Consider the following 15198-nt stretch of genomic DNA (forward strand, 5'->3'; position numbering starts at 1 on the left):
ATTAGCAGGAAGTCGAGCTTTTGAACCTGTTTCACGTCACAAAATGCAGCTGCCGATAAGAGACGGGCGAGAGAACCGTTTCCATTCTTTACTTACTGGCAAGTAAAATACAAAGGCTTATCTGCTACTTATCGGTCTGTATGATTCTGTGTTCTGTGCACTACCTCGGTTGTGCGATCCAAAAGGCAGTACTGGAGTCACCTCAGGAAACAGGAAACAATTTGCTGGCATTGAAAATCGAAACCCATGAAAACAATGGGAACGTTTTTGGGTGTTCACAGCAGTACAGGAAAGGGAAATTAAATCCAAAAATTAAGCAGAGTTTCTACTGGAGTGCTCACCGCTTTCCCCGTCCGTTTGACTTCAGAGCACAGGCATTCACGCTTTGAACTCCGAGGCAGAAAACCACAGCAGAAATTCTTCCCTGTTAATGGCAGGAAGCCGTTACTGATGTTTGCTAACTGCTGTCTGGGATTAAAGCTGGGGTCCTGCACATCTTTCTTAAAACTACTTACCTATGTCTTAGATCTACATCTAACATGGTCTTCGGCAGCAAACCTTTCTATGAAGTTCGAAAATCTTTCACGTCACAAAATGCAGCTGCCGATAAGAGACGGGCGAGAGAACCGTTTCCATTCTTTACTTACTGGCAAGGAAAATACAAAGGCTTATCTGCTACTTATCGGTCTGTATGATTCTGTGCACTAGCAGATACCTCGGTTGTGCGATCCAAAAGGCAGTACTGGAGTCACCTCAGGAAACAATTCAGCCTTTGCTGGCATTGAAAATCGAAACCCATGAAAACAATGGGAACGTTTTTGGGTGTTCACAGCAGTACAGGAAAGGGAAATTAAATCCAAAAATTAAGCAGAGTTTCTACTGGAGTGCTCACCGCTTTCCCCGTCCGTTTGACTTCAGAGCACAGGCATTCACGCTTTGAACTCCGAGGCAGAAAACCACAGCAGAAATTCTTCCCTGTTAATGGCAGGAAGCCGTTACTGATGTTTGCTAACTGCTGTCTGGGATTAAAGCTGGGGTCCTGCACATCTTTCTTAAAACTACCTACCTATGTCTTAGATCTACATCTAACATGGTCTTCGGCAGCAAACCTTTCTATGAAGTTCAAAAATCACGCATTAAAACGCAATAAACTTACTACTTTATATGTATTCCCAAATTGCATCAACTGACTGTTCACTTCTCCCTGTCTTTGATCCCCAGCACAGGCTCTTAAATTAAGAATCTATATAGGTAAAAATGATCCCACCATATTGACTTATACAATACAGGAATTCACGTGACACGCTCTACCTTTAGGGTGCACTGAACTTGGTTATTAGCCTGTGGTCCATATATATCCCTTATACAGCACCACGAGTTGCCCAACAGCAGCTTGTTTTGTTAGGCAGACTACATCAAGCTATTTTTTCTCTGATCATTGAACAATCATCAGCCAGAATAGATGGGAGGCTTCTGTGAGCACGGAAGTATCACAGGCTGCGAGACTGCTGGCTTCATCCAGGAGGTACCACCAGTCTAACATGCTAACCTAAAGGAAGGAATATATTCTTTCTGTAGGATGAGTTTCTAAAATGCTAGCTTCTGAAAAGCAAGAATTGACGTGGCTATTGATGTGGTTGGGGTTGTGGGGGAGAGAGGGGGGTCAAAGGCAAGAGTCCAAGCTAGATCTTCATTCAGTTGGGGTGCACTCTTCAGATGCTATTCTGGCAGGTGGCTTTCTCTGTTGCATTAGCAGCTGCTAAATACAGCCCTGGAAACAGCTATGCTCTGGCAACAGATGAAAACACTGCTCCTTCAAAACACATTTTTGTCAACCTTCTGCTCAGCCTCTGCGGAAGTACTCTTGCTATTGATTCTTGCTTCTTGCTATTACTGTGGTAGCACGGTTAAATTGATTCTTAGTGTTATCATCTCAATACATCCACAGGTTTATATGATGGGGGGAAGGAGGGGGAAGAGGCAAGATAGGAATTACAGAGGAAAAAAAATGTCTTTTCATTGATTGGATTGTTAGCTTACCGTGAAGATAAAATATGCACATTCTGTATTAGGCCTTTGTTGGCCACTCGTGGAGCACAAAGAACTAAATTAGCACTAATTACCAGGAGCTTTAGTCTCTCCTAGCCTGTGGAAAATACAAAGGTGAGTTTTAATAGCAAAGCAAGGAGATTAAGCAACATGAATTCTGACAAGAGCCGTAAGAAAAGGGCAAGTAAATTATCCCTTGTGATCTAAAAATATAAAATGAAGTTGTACTAGAATTCATTATGTCCTTCCTTGAAAAAGCCACAGCTCCTTTCTTTATAAAAATTCAGCATAGGACAAAGAGGCACTATCACATATATTCTGCAGTTGTAAAGAAACCACACACAGATCTCCAAAATTCCTGAGTCCAATTTACTTGTGATCAGGAAAGGCATTTGTTAAGTGTTAGCATTGCTGCCTAAGTCAATACCCACTGGAGTTTATAATGTGTATTTTCTTTAAATACCTCGGTTCCACTGACACCGGCTGCTGTACAATCGAACAAAAATGCCATACAAGAGGAAAGCACGTGGCCCACTTCAGAACATTTTCTTTCTAAACACTTCTTGTTTAAATTGAAAGAACTCAATCATACAAACTAAATATAGCTAAGAACAACCATAAATATGCAAGGGTCTCAGCAGAAAAAAAAAAAAAAGCATGTTATATGTCTATCCAACAGTTCTGGTATAAGGAATATGTATATATAAACAGATATATAAAAATATATATATATGTAAAAAAACTTTAGACTCGAAAGAATGTCTTGCTTATACAAATTACCATGTATGACAAAGTTCAGAGTTTTCAGAGAGTTTGAATTGTGCTAACGTCACCTAAAAGCAGATGGAAGCAGGCTCAGCAGGGTAGAAGAGAGGAGAAGCAATGAAGTAGGTTGCAGAAGGGGAATATTCTAATTTTCCAGTAGCAGAAACATTCTTTAATATCTTCACAGATGTTGGCCAATTTAAACAGCTCACGAGAAATACAAATTAGAAAATAATCTGGAGCATTTGGAACAGTATTCAACTCTTGTGTATAGTGCTCATTTCCCTTTGAGTCTGTTAAGTAAAGCTAATGAAGCACTAATGAAGCTGGCTTCCTATGGATTTATGTCTAGTGGTTGGAATTGCTGGAGTTCAGTAAAACATGAGCTTCCTTTGACTTTTTTTTTTTTGTTTTTATGTGGTAGATGCCTTGACAGCATTTCTCCCTTTGCAGGTTTAAGAGAGAATGGGCTCCCACTGCAACTTTTTTATTGGCAAAAGAACTAATCCGATTTATCTCTTCCATCTGGGTGGCAATATTCACAAAACTTGCAAGAACCTTGCAAGAACCTTAAAATAGGTCAGAAGATTCAGAAGCTGTGAAGAGGACTGGGGCAATGAGGCTGGAAAGCGCAGGCAAGCAGGGGAAAAGACCGCCAGAGTGAAATCAATCATGCAAGTCCCATTTTCTTAGATTAAAATGCATTACTTTGGAAGGGAAAAAAGGCTATCGTGGAGAAAGCCAAAGGAGACACATCAAAAACACATGTAATTGATGACTACAATCCATAATGAGTACAGAAAAATGTTTTCTAACTCATGATTATTAATAGGCTAAACTAATTTCTCTCTCAAAATTTGTCAGTTGGTATCCCGCTTTTTGGAACCGGGACGTCACTCAACAGAGCAGCATGTTAAATATTATCCTCCAAGCTTTGAGTTGTAAAGGTTTCTTTCATGTGGCTACAAGAACTGAAGAGGATTCACTACTCTTTGGTAGTGACTTCTAGTCACTAGCACAGAAGTGCTACTGACTTCTAGTATAAAGCAACAAAAGTTAAATCCTTTCTCTCTAGAGTTCCCAAAGCAGTTTTCTTGTCTAAGTCTAATCTACCTCCTTTAAAAAACCTGTTGGCTTTGCTTCATTTTCGTTCCCACCAACATGAGGTTCCTCCGAGGCAGCACACAAAAGCAGAATGCAACTATTCCAGGCAGAGTATTAAGAAGCAACAGAAGACCTCAGCCTGAACCCGACCTAAATGTTTATGCCCTTGCTAACATTTAAAGTGTAATGCAAAAGGCAATAAACACACTACTTCCGAAATACCAAAGAACCCAAAATACCAGCCAGCTCAACCCAGCCAGCAGGCCAGAGGACAACTGGCATCTGGAAATGAATGGAAGAAAATCTCTTTGGGATAAAGTTACGTCTTTCTCATGGAAAATAGAAGTAAATTAAATTAAAAAAACCCAAACAACAAACACTGGTTTTGGTTTTCTCAAATATATACTAATAATGCTTTCCTATATGCTCCCTCCTTAAATGGAGTCTTTCATATGCACTCACATTATTGATTTCCTGCAAAGCTTCTCCTTCCTACAGTACATTCCTGCTTCCACTTCTCTCCCCCACCTGAAATCACTGTAAAAACTCACCACCCGTAGTCCATGAATTATTTTGAACCTCATAGACTTGAGACAAAACTGTGTGTGCACAGTTTTCCACTGTGCCTACCAGAAAAGATGCCAAGCGAGTATTTGCCAGGCACACCCATTTCTTCAGTAACTTTAACTATCATCTGAATTAACTGTCTTGCAGGTATTTCCAATCAGAATAAAATTATTGGGTTCAAAGCTCCATGTAAGTTACTTTTCTCAGTTCACTGAGATGTTTTTGATGTTCACAGGTAACTGTGCAAGTTGATTTCACTTCTGCACCTCTTTCCAGCCATAATTTTCCAAAGCACACGTATACTGAAGTGCATTCATTTGCACACATTAGCCAGCGTCCTCTAGACAGTATTGTGCATCCATGAAATTGATTTATTAAAACTCACCGTTAGCATTTTAGTATAAGAAAGATGCATTTATGGCACTGATAAGAGAAGCAAATGAGAGCAGAATAATTCTACCTCATCTTCATCATACCTTTCAAAAAAACTATAGGATTCATCATACAAAGAATGTGTCTTTCCAGTAATGGCACATTCTTCATACATATGCACACTTATTCCAGACTACAGTTAATTACTTCAACAGTAAAATCATTTCTATAGAAATTCAAATAGTGTTCATAGCTTAGTTAAATGAAACACATGCACAACAAAACTGTAGTCCCAGACATCCGGAGCAGATGCTAGTATTTTTCATTTGCTATGAGAAAAACTGAAAGTTTATTGCAGAAAAATAGAGAGAATGACACCATCTGCATACCCTCCGTCACAGGGCGGTTCCTGAGCTCTGCCTCTGAGCTACCACCATGTGACCCTGCCCAAAGGGCTTCACCCCTCGTACCAACCCTGACACCACCAAAACCTGGGTGCAGACCTCAAAGACCACAGAAGAGGCTAAGCAGTACCAGCCCTGTGACCTGGAATTTACAGTGCTCTGTGTTTCATGAGGAAAAACACACTCATTGCATTTATCTTTAGTTTCCCTAAGGTATCTAGTGCTTGAGATAGATGTTGGCATGACAATGTAACTGTTTATACAAATAAAGCCAGTATTTGGCATGCAAAGACCCATTTATGTATGCCTTTGACTGACTAGATACAGAAAGTCTGTAACCACACAGCTAAAAAAAAAATATTTAAAAAAACCCAAAACCAAACACTTTTTAATGGGTATTTGAAGGTCATGCCCACATTACAGTTCCTAATAACAAACATAAGGTTTCCCAAGGTCTCCTCACTCCTGAAAATCCCAGTGCAAATGTAAACCCGAAAGAAATGACATAGTAGAAGGGCGGAAGCTCATTTTCCTAATAACAAACATAAGGTTTCCCAAGGTCTCCTCACTCCTGAAAATCCCAGTGCAAATGTAAACCCGAAAGAAATGACATAGTAGAAGGGCGGAAGCTCATTTAAACATTTTTTCTTGTACATCTCCTTCATACAGGTGGTCACAGTTTCACTGTGGTAAGCATAGCCTACGTTAGAAAAAACTGATGATAGTTGTTTAAATACATGTTCTTATAGCAACTGCAATATTGGAATTCAAAGACAGAATTCTTCAAGTGATTTATGATTCATTTTTGCATCTCAATCTACAGCACTGAAAAGCTTCAGTCCTCATCTTTCTCAAGAAATGTGCAATTTGATGCATAAATGAATATTCAAACGATGAAAGTCCTTTGCGTGAACAAAAGCATCTTAGAGAAATACCAGGCTGCAAATCCTGCTCCATTCTGTGAAGCGGAGAGTGGAAGATAATGACTGTCTTTTTCAGTTTGTCATCGCTGGGGAGCACGGAGAAGGCTGGAGACGACACAACACCCACACCAGCGGCTACCCCAGGGCAAAAATAATGCCTTACAGTTCAAAATGCCATTACATTAAATACCACTGCATCAGTCACGCGTGACCGTGCCAGCCACACACAAAGATGAGCGTTTAACTCAGGACTTCCAATGAAAGATGTTAATTTTTAGCTAATACCATAGTGACTTGGCAAAAGTAGCAACCATCCTGATGGTACGTCTACAAGGCAGGGAACACTAATGCTAGTTCACACGTGCTGATGGCAAAATAATAATTTCAAGTACAAGTATTTCCAAATACAACTTCATACATACTTTTCAATTTCTGCTTGACTGCACAAAAATGTTTTTTAAACAAAAGTCTGACCCGAGATACTGAAATTCTTCATGATGTACAGTTATACACAACATTTACACCTAAGAACTGAGTACACAGCAGATACACAGTGCAGGTAAGGAAAAAGCAGAAAGTGATCTTTTACTAATAGGCTTCAGAAAAAAATTACTCTAGCTGCTGAAATAGGATTTAATTTTATTTCTGTCATGCTGCACTGGATTAAATGGCTTGGAAGTGTTCAAATCACAAGGTTAAAACACAAAAAGCTTGCCCAGGACAGTTTGGCTTCAATTCTTTGAAGGTGTCAGTTTTGGGAACAATTTTGTCCCGTCAGCTGTTCTTCATATTGTGTCTTTTGTCTCGAGGGATCCCCCAGAACAACACCCACCGATGAGCAAAGCATTTGGAAGGACTACTTCATTTCATGTTGAAAACCAGCAACCTTTTGAATTCTAAGAGCATCTCACGTACCTTAGGAAACAACATAATTAATGAGGTTTAGTTCCTTCTGGTTCTAATTTTTCAGCTTGAAATACCTTGAAAATGCAGTTCCAGGCCATACGTAGGGCGCACGCTTGATCATTAGGTCTTTTAAAAGCATCTCAGATTAGACGCTCGGAAATGAAGACATCCAACGTTATTAGACATTGCAAAAATGTTTTACAGATACTTATGCGCTTACAATGTACTGCATATTTAAACATCTTCTGTCAGCCAAAATTAAGAGTTTTGGATTGACAAAATATGATTAAATTTTATTAGGCTGGTCCAATACATGAGGACTAGTATTGCAGCCTATTTCTGCAAACACTTTTTAATGAGGTATTTGAAGGTCATGCCCACACTACAGTTCCTAATAACAAACATAAGGTTTCCCAAGGTCTCCTCACTCCTGAAAATCCCAGTGCAATGGGATTTTATTATGTGGATTTGCTAATAGTTTCAAAGTGACTAGGTAATTATTTTTTATTAACATTCTCTAGGAGGCCTAAAAGTCTGTTTTTCAGAAGTGCAAAGGCAGAGTTTACTTATTTGAACGCACTACTGCTAGATCTACCTTATTCATTCACCACGAATGAACCTTTGACTGCTAAGTGATGATATCGATATTAAAAAAAAAGAAAGAAAGAAATCAAGCTTTGGTCTAAGTCCTCGGAGTTAATTAGCTGTCTAACTCTCCATGAATTTCTTAAATGGCGTAATTGCCATTGACCTTCCCTGTCTTTTAGGTTCTTAAACACGCGGGGAAGGTCAGAGCCAGTAAATTGCCAGCACCCTTGACTGAAGCACATTGATCAAGGCCGGTTCAGTACTTGCTTAGCTTAGCAGGTAAAATGTGGAAGTCAGCATTTCTAAATAAATTACATGATTTGTAGGTAGTGATGTACGATTTTGATAAACATGATGAGTCATCATCTGAGAGAGGGGAAAACAAAAGAAAATCTCAAGAGTTTTACGAGAGGCCAAAGCATAATTCAGCCTGTCTTTTTAGTACATTAAAAATCCCCTAAAGAATTGGGTAAATACCCCTTGAAACAACACTACTAACAAGATCCTTTTTGGGTACCTTTTTTTGGATCTCAGCTGCATCAGTTGTAATGGAAGATGACTGAAGGAGGAGAAATTTAAGGTAAGTGTGTAGAGTTCATACTATAATCACATTGCTGGTGGGCTACAGCCACCTCTATCTTCTACACAATGCAGAAAAGCTGTGCCAATAGCCCAGGGCTGACCACAAATGCTCTGTTTTCATTCCCTAATTACTCTTCAGGCCATTGTCAGCTGAAAAGACGTGCCCCCTCCATTTCTCTGTTTCCCTTTCTATTAAGTGAGAATTTCAGCTTAGGCACGTAATAGCCGACGTACCAGGTTAGAGCACGGGTCAGTTCAGTCCCGTCTCCTGTCCCAAATGGTGCCAAGAGCGGTTGCCCAGAGAAGGCTGTAAGAGCAGGACAAGCACACTGTCACACCTCCCCAGCTTACCAGGATTTGTAGCTCATGGACCCTCCTGAGCTAGAGGTATTTGCTACTTACTTAGTAACCCTGACGAGATTTCTGCTGCATCATCTGGCAAGGAGTGGCTAAAAATCATCTCTTAGTGGCTGAAAAAATTTTGTGGCTAAAAATCACCTCCTCCTCATTATTTTAAAACTCTTATCTGCTGATTTCATTATTTCACGACCCCTAGATTATTTTTTTTTACCATTTTCCTTTTAAATGACTTAATACATTAGCATTTGTATTTGCATTTAGAAACATTTGCACCTATATGAAACTAGAGAGTTCTGAGACAAAAGCTATTAAAATGTACAATCCCATGCTGAAAATTCTGGTTTTAAACATCGGCCTCCACATTTGGTACATCTCCCCACCCCGTTATCCCTGTTTTGGTAATAACATCCATAGACGATGCTGTACCTGGAGGACGGTTTAAACGATTTGCCAATGATCAAGACTAATGGTAGTTTACCTGCAAAGCCTGTGATACACCATGAGCCACACCTTTGACTAGAGCACCTGGAAAAATGAGATTATAATTTGATACCACCAGAGCCAAATGACCAGCCAGAAGAGTATTTCATAAATAAAAAGCATTATTAGTAACACGTTTTGCACAGGCCAAAGGCACAGGTTGCATAAAAGAACAGGAGACTGAATTTTGCAACACTGCTGTGGAAACATGAATGCTCTGCTCGAGTATTTGATTTGATGCTATATTTAGAAACTATTTATTAAAAGGTGAAGGTCTGATAAAGACATTTTAAGACTCACTTTATTTACAAGTGGTAATGTGTTTTTTCTTTTGAATAGATAATCTCTGATAAAGATTTTAAGACTCACTTTATTTACAAGTGGTAATGTGTTTTTTCTTTTGAATAGATGGAGTTTTAGGATCACGTGGATTATCAGAAAGGATTATGGTTTCTTGTTTTATTAGGCATATTTTTTGTTAGTGTTTCCAGTAGATGTATCTTCTGTTATCCGTCACTGTGTGATAGCATACTCTGCTATTTGTTATGATAGCCTGACCCCAAGCGATCTTTATCTAAAATTCAACAGTTTTTAGATTTATATAAAAACAAAACTTGCTGTAACTTTTGAAAACAGCTGTGTTAGCACTGGTAGCCATTACTGGCTGGGATCAGCCTGCCCTAATATAAACAGCAGTTCACCAGCTCCTGAATGTTTGCCTCAATTAAAAGAAAAAAAAAAGGCAAATCTTACCACTCACTTTGTGCATTTGTTTCTTCTCTAACAATTTTGAATGCCGTCAGCTAGGTTTAGCTGCTGTATTAGCAAAGTCTCAAACATACCAAGTTCCAACAAGGTTCATGGACAAGAGTAACGCTCCCACCAAGGACAGGACTGCAGCCAGAGCCACTGATACCAGGCACCAGAATTCAGTCATGAAGGCTGCAAAAACAGCAAAGCTCAAACTGATGTCTTATTTGGCACCAGACAATCCGAATGCGAAGCGAATCCAGGGGGAACCAGGCTTTCGTTGCTCTGCTGCTCACAGAAGGGCTTGTTTTTAAATGGATATTTGAGCTATTCAGATCCTGTATCCCTTTTGACCTTCCTGCATCACTAGCCACAAATCAGAGGACGTTGGGAACATGATGTCCCAGCATCCCTTCATCGAAGGAAGGGCACTGCAGCGGGGATGGCAGTGAGAGGCAGCAGAGCACACTAATAAGACTTTATTGATTTGCCCATCACAAGCAGCAATTTTACAGTTAGGCACTACGGCCATTTAATAGGAACAGAAGCCAGCTAGGAAAAAAGATTTTATTGAGAATTGAATCTGTTAAAAGCCAAAATATTTTACTCCTTTGTATAAAACTACCTAAGTTATAGATGAGAAATGTTATTTAAGAACATGGTACATTCATGTTCTTTGCCATGACTATATGCTAGTCATATATAGATGAATTCAATAGAAATTGTTTCTCGGTTGCTCCTCAAAATCCTAGTATCTCCTTATTTCTGTGGCAACTACAGCCATTCACTCTGCAAAATCCAGTACTTTTCTGCTTGTTTTACTTGTTTGTATGAAACAAACTGCAACTGTTATTATTCAGGTAAAGGGACAGTAATCCAGATAGAGAATTTAATTACTTACTGTACTCAACTTGATCCTTCTAATCTATTGATGAATTATTCCTATCCATCTGCAAATGATTTCTTAAAATTTCCAAAGCTTACTACAAAGTATTGTGCCGTTCAAATAGCAATTATGTAGGAAAACTGAAGCTGAGATAGCTGGGCTACTTGGGTTACCAGACTGCTATGTTTCTACCTAACTTGTCTTTAAAGTAAAAAATACTGCCTCGTATTTATTTACTGTGACTTGATCTGTTCCTACTCATTTGTAGTTTCTCCATCATATCCTTCTAATAGTGTCCTCCACCAGTTGTACCTGCAGTAAGAGTTAACACATGACTAATAACAGCATGTAACTTTAGGAAAAGAATAAGAAAAAGTAGATCTTGCTTACAGCTGTATAAATTACACCTTACTGCAGCCTGTCAGTACTTAAAGGGGGCTTAGAAAAAAGATGGCGGCAGACTTTTTAGCAGGGTCTGTTGTGACAGGACAAGGGGGAATGGCTTTAAACTAAAGGGGGGTAGATTTAGACTAGATCTAAGGAAGAAGTGTTTTACACTGAGGGTGGGCTCTGAGCAACCTGATCTGGTTGAAGATGTCCCTGCCCACGGCAGGGGGGTTGGACTAGATGGCCTTTAGAGGTCCCTTCCAACCCAAACTATTCTATGATTCTATGATTCTAAATTACGCAAACATTTTGCAACACAGCCCTGTCTCAGGAAGAGTGTGTCCAGCGGGATGTCTGGCCAAACATACGGGCTCCGGCCTCTGCCTCACCTCACTGTATTCCAAAACAGTTTCTCTGAGAAATACTTTCAAGATTCACCTGTCTGCCAGGCAGGAAAGCCAAATATTGCTTTTGCAGAGTTAGGCGTAGCATTTCTGTGATGGTTAGAAAGGTCAATCGGCAAGAAGAGAGCACTCTCCTCTTTCTGAGGCAGAAATGAGGCCACGATTCAGGAATGTATCTGAGCACATGCTTACTTTTAAGTATATACTCAAATACCAATTCAGTCAAGAGGACGCAAAGGGCGCAGACACGTGCTTCATCAAGCATGGGTAATATTTCCTTCCCAGGCTCAGCCGACCTGACAAAGGTCAGGTTTGGACTTTTTCATGCTTTTTTGCTACGCTGATAGCCAATGTTTTTTCAGGCAATTGCATTTAATACTATTGTAAAGGTGAAGAGCCAGAATACAAACTTAGCATATCTGCAAACTTCTGTAAGGTGCCATTGCTATTGTAATTGCAGATAACATCATATTTCAGATATAGTAATTTGAAAAATAACATTAGTATTATTAAGACACATACAACGTATGCCGATAGCATGGAGGGGTGTAAGAAGAGCCCTGCCGTGACAGGCACTGTATCACCCCAGAGCATGGGAGGATAATCCTGCCCTCAGGGAGTTTTAAACCCAGTGTCTCAGGTTTCACAAGCATTTTAAGTCAATGTCAGTGCAGGTTGTCATGAAAAGACAAATCCCGTGATCCCAGCCCCTCTTTAGGGCTCTTACCAGCAATTGTGCATCTCATGCAATGAGCTAGATAAGGGCACTAAATCCAGCTGAAATGCAGCCAAGCAAGGAGGTTATTCTTCAGTTTGCTCACACTATCACCAGCGATTGCACAAACATCTCACCAGGGACCAGACAACCTTTTTCAAAGGTAGCCCACGCACTTAGACTGGCTTACTCCAACTACGAAACCACAGACCTAGTGACTGACAGTGGATGGCCAAGTTTTTCCTCTTTAGAAGCAGACAACATCACGTAGCATCCTGCTATTGAACCCCCCCCAAACATTTTGCAGCATGTTTGAAATGCATTACCAAATTAAATTTGGCATACGAAACAGAAATTGAGAAATTGTTACTGCAAACATGCCAAGCATTGTTAATATAACTTCTAATTCTTTCAAAGTTTATCTGATTTTTAATTTACTGTAATGTTAAAGCACAGACTTACTGGCACAGAACGGGTAATGATCTTAAGCAGAAAAGCAAGTCAACACAGGTTAGGGGTTTCTGACAAGAAACATTTATTTAGACGCTGCAAGATTTATGTCCTTACCACTGATGGATTCAAATTCAGTGATTGGTAATTAAAAAAAAATAAAAATCATTAAACCAAGACATTTGCCTGAAAGATTGTACTTCTGTCTTCACTGTCATTTGATGGGACGTTCCCTGGCAGATGATTAAAATCTAAGGGATTCATACCAGATACTCAAGGTTAAGAATTTCTCCCATTCTAAGTCCTAGGAATGGGAATAAACCTAAGAAAAAAAATTACAACCAGAAATTTGCAAAACTATGAACTTTTGGTTACAGTATTTGAAGGAGAGGTTTGCTTTTAATAAAAATCCATTTGATTCAAATCTAGATGCAAATCATTAACGTTGAAGTTTCTCAAAGTTTGGGTTTTCTTCAGACACAGGTTTTGATCACTGTCTTTGATCAGCCATGGAATTTACATACTGGAAGATGACATTTTTCAAGACAATCTGACCACCTATTAACCATCATACATGGATTTTGCCTACAAGTCAACACCTTACTTGCGATTTAGAAAAAAATAGTTCAATTACAGCAAGCAATAAAAACTGAATTTTAAACTGTTAAGATTTCTCAACCTTATAGAGAGAAAAAGTTTCATTTTTCCCTTGTGGAGGACAGAGCATTAGTTATCACAACAACTGCCACTGCCTCTCTGTCTCCTGTTCTGAAGAACCTAAGAGCTACAGCTTTCCATCCAGCAAGGGATGGACTTCAGGAGAACCCCAACCCTTCAAAAAAAGTTATCATTTACCAAAACGACAGAAAACAGTCTCATTCAGAGACGAAAAAGGCTCAATACCCAAGTCAGCACCTCAAACCCGCTGCAGCCCATCACTTCAAATAGACTACTAGGCATCAAGCACTAGTCAGCAGTGCAGACCTGGTCGAGCTGCCAGTTCTCTCCTTGTCAACATTCAGCATGTGGATGCTCGAGGATTCCAGATAAGCCGTGGGGAACATCAAGATAAGAAAACGTCTGTTTTCTCCCCTAGGAAACCTGCTGTCATTTTGACCACAAAAGAAAAGATTCGCCACGGACACGCGAATATAAACCTTTAACCAGTTAGCAAATTGAAAACTTAACAAACAGATCTGAATATTTACATTTGGATATATACACCCAGTGTATATGTATCTTGGAACAGATTTGTAAATGTTTCCACTGTGTACTGCTTGTAAAATTTCAGAGTTTGGAAAAGTGCCCTGAATGCTACGTCATTGCATTCGCTGCCAGAGTAAGAAAGGGGCTAATAAAATAAGCATTAGCAGGAGAACACAATGTGAGAAGCAAATTTTTAGAAGGGAGGCCTTCTTCAGGTTTATGCTTTTCAGTACCAGCCTCAAAAGGAAACGAGTGGGTAAACAGAGAAGAGAAAAGGAAAGGCAGGTGGCTCGCCAAACGATGCATTCAGACCGATGACAACTTTTCACAACAAAGACATCACAACTAGAAATGTAGATGTTGAAAGCCCAGCTTGTATTTTATTGAACATCTGCTGTGAGAGAAGATGCTTCCAGCGCAATTAAGATCAATTTTTAAAACTTAATTTTTAATTAAAACACAAAAGATCTAAAACCTCAATTCTTCTTAAGTTACAGACTAAGATTCATTCTGTGTTTTGATTTTTGTTGCATTTATCCTCATAACTGTTTTGAAAATCTATTGTAGATGTAGGCAGTTCTGCAGATGCAGGAGCAGGCACTGGCAGTTACCTCCATTCCAGAGAGGATTATGGCTGGGAAGAGGCCATCAGCATCTCTTTAGTCCCCCCGTAACCCAACTTGGCATTCTCTTTTCCCAGTAACACTACAAACCATCTTTCGCAAGCTGTAACACTCACACATAGTGTGTGGAGCACTGCAAAGTGCTCTGCTTGTGCTGGGTAGAAGTTGTAGCAGCCCCTGACTCTCACCTGGGCAGTGAAGTTAGAACAGGCATTAAGAGCTGACCAGCAGTAGCTTATTCCTGCAAATAAGAGGAATTCCCAGCTCCAGGGTTCCCTCGCTGTCTTCCAAAGCATCTGCCAAAACTAGGTAGTGGCTGGACTGACATTTCCAACACTAGTCAGAGAAATGAAATAAAGTCCCTTGGAGATAAGGAGATCAAAGCTGGTAACACAGCAAATGTTGGGGGACCCAACAGGTGAGGCTGGGATCCCAGTTTGTGGGAGAAGGAAGATTTTTTTTTTCTTTTTTCCTATTAAGAAACTCCTCCTCTACACCTCACAAAACATCCCTCCAACTCTATTCCCCGGCTTTCCTTCCTCTTCTTGCCGTTGGAAAGCAACTCTGACAGAGGAAGGGGGTCACGAGAGCAGCAGCGAGGAGGGACCAGGCGCCCTGGAGGTGCAAGGAGCCTGGGGCTGCTGCCGCGAGACCCCAGAGCTGTCACGAGAGGGGCT

The sequence above is a fragment of the Aptenodytes forsteri genome, unplaced genomic scaffold (assembly GCF_000699145.1).
Source record: "Aptenodytes forsteri isolate BGI_AS27 unplaced genomic scaffold, ASM69914v1 Scaffold252, whole genome shotgun sequence".
NCBI lineage: Eukaryota > Metazoa > Chordata > Aves > Sphenisciformes > Spheniscidae > Aptenodytes > Aptenodytes forsteri.